Genomic DNA, 2,564 nt, shown 5'->3' with positions numbered 1-2,564 from the left:
CTCCCTGACCCGATCGGGTCAGGTATGAGGGTACTTTGGTCCTCCCCACTTGTGTAACTCTATGAATAAAAAAAGTTAATTATGTGCAATGATAAAAATACCCTTTAGCATTTTTTTTCATATTTATATAATAAATCCATCATCTAAAATCATGCTCCATATATTGATATTTATGGGTGCTTCAACAAAATTGGAAAAATACCCATTACCCTACAATATATTGCACCTCTTTTCCAAGTCACCGGTTAACCCCACCGTGAGGAGAAGCATTGATTGATCATTGATTAAATATTATAATTAGCTCTTTCTATAAAGTGGGTTTCCGTCTCCCACCATCTTCCGGTACTAGAAACTGTGTCCCTAACAAAAACAGAAAGTACTATTTAATGGATGAGAATGAGATCCTCTTGCGTCAGGGTATTGATTTCATGATTTGTCGTCTGTCTCAGGAATCAGGATCTTCCTTGAAGGTGTTCTAAAGTTTAATCCATCTGAAGCTGGTTTTGGAACTTCCTTTTTAGTTCTATCTGGGGCCATGGAAACTTGGTTACGAGTTGCGCAAGAAACCGAATGATTTAAAAGGTTTTCTTCTTTAATTTTTCTACCCTTTTCAGCCAATGACCCACTGGCTTATTATTGGACATCAAACCGTTTTAGCTACCTGTTTCCGGGTCAAACGGTGTGGTTCGAACAGATGGTTTGATCTGATTTAAAAAATTAAAAAATAATTAAAATAATAAAAAAAAACAAAAACAAAAACCATTGTCTGAGTTGACTGTTTGACGGTTCCATCACTTGGGTCAGCAATCACCGACTAAATCAATAATGGTTTTTGGTCCTGGGATGGTTTTAGGATGAAATGGAATCAGTTGTCTGACTATTCCTAATTCAACCAATCCAACCATCTGATCCAATCCGATTATCAAAACCATGATATAAACTGTAGGCTCTTCATGGTATGGTTAATGGATTTTTTATTTTCTGAAAAGGAGAAAAAAGCAAGGTCCAAAGTATCAATACTATTTCATTCATAGTGTTCATCGTTCATCCTAATTTGAACCTTTGGAGATAAAAGGAGAGAATAGATGTGGAAAGTGAAAAATATTAGGACCCTTTTGGTGTGTCTTTGTGTGTAGTATTTCAGCTGTTTACAAGTTGGGCAGACTGATTTTCGGTCTATTCCTCTTTGGTTCGTGGAAGATCTAGCCGTTAAAAGTCTGAGTGTCGAAAAAGACACGAGAAGCCTATTTTGGACTGATTTTGCAAAGTTCCAAATGAAGTTTTTCGCATCTTTTGCGTTTTATCCTTGCGTGGAAAGACACAAAAAGACATGTATCTACCAAACTAGCTTCAAGTTTGTTCAAATCTTCATGCAAAAACTCAATACATCTTTTGACAGTCAAAACTACCAAAGATCTTCCCAAAAAATGCACAAACAAGCCCAATAAATTTTATAAATTTTTCACATGGTGACCTGCATGTGATTTGTGAAGACAAGACAAAAAAGACAAATAGGAAGTAAACCATGTAAAAACATTTTGAGTAAAGAGTGATCTTGTGCCAGGCTAGGCCCGGGGCCATATACTAGGCTTGAAACATAAGCCTTGGCCCGAACCCGGTTCTGAATCTATGAAATTTTATAAAGGGTTCGAGTATGATACCAGAAATAGAATCTGAAAATTTTATTACCAATCATCCGATATAGTAACGTATTTAATAAAATTTTATTACCCAGAAGCATCTCCCAATGAAAAGTACCGGCTCGTGGGTATGTCATATAAAATGTTGTGTGGGCTGATCTTAAACCATAGTTTTCAAAATCGGATCAGATTAAATAGTCGGAGCAGAAAAATCGGAAATCAGTTAGGTGATTGGTTTTGGTTTTCCTCAAAATTAATTTTTTTTAAAAAACCGTTGATTTTGATCAGCAAACCACTGACCTAGGTGGTTAACCATTCGAACGGTTTTGATCATTTTTAATTTTATTAATTTTTTTTAATTTCTTATTTTTTTATCAGAACGGGCCACCTATTCAATTCGAGCGATCAAACCATTTGACCCAATAACCAAACCACTGACCGGTTTGATCTCTAAATCGATTTTAAAAACCATATGTTAAACACCAATCCAAGACACAAACCTTAAAATTTTAGGCCTAGGCCGTGTTTTGTGAATCGGGCCAAAAATGATCACCACCCACCAATTCTGCACATGCATATTTTTCGCGTAGTTCATGCTTATCTATTAGGTAGGAGTGTAGGACATTGGAAGCAAGGTGATCCTTTTATGGTCCATGCATAGTTTAGATTGGCAATGGCATGTTACGGGGACCCCGACAAATCTAGCTTTTGGCCTTAACGTTTCATTTACAGACCATCAGATTAAAACAATTTTATGGAGTGTGGTGGATTAATTTTTTGTGCTAAGTACCTCGTCATTTGGTCTGCTTCCAAGTGGTCGATGATTCAGGCCGAAGTGAAGAACTTTGGCTGCCGAGTTGAGTCGAGCTAGGCAGGCTAGGTGGCAAGCTGACTATAGTGTCGAGCTGCCTATGAGGTGCCGAG

Source organism: Nelumbo nucifera, chromosome 8 (assembly GCF_055504915.1).
Source record: "Nelumbo nucifera cultivar China Antique chromosome 8, China Antique-T2T, whole genome shotgun sequence".
NCBI classification, from domain to species: Eukaryota; Viridiplantae; Streptophyta; class Magnoliopsida; order Proteales; family Nelumbonaceae; genus Nelumbo; species Nelumbo nucifera.
Note: the sequence above shows the minus strand (reverse complement) of the source record.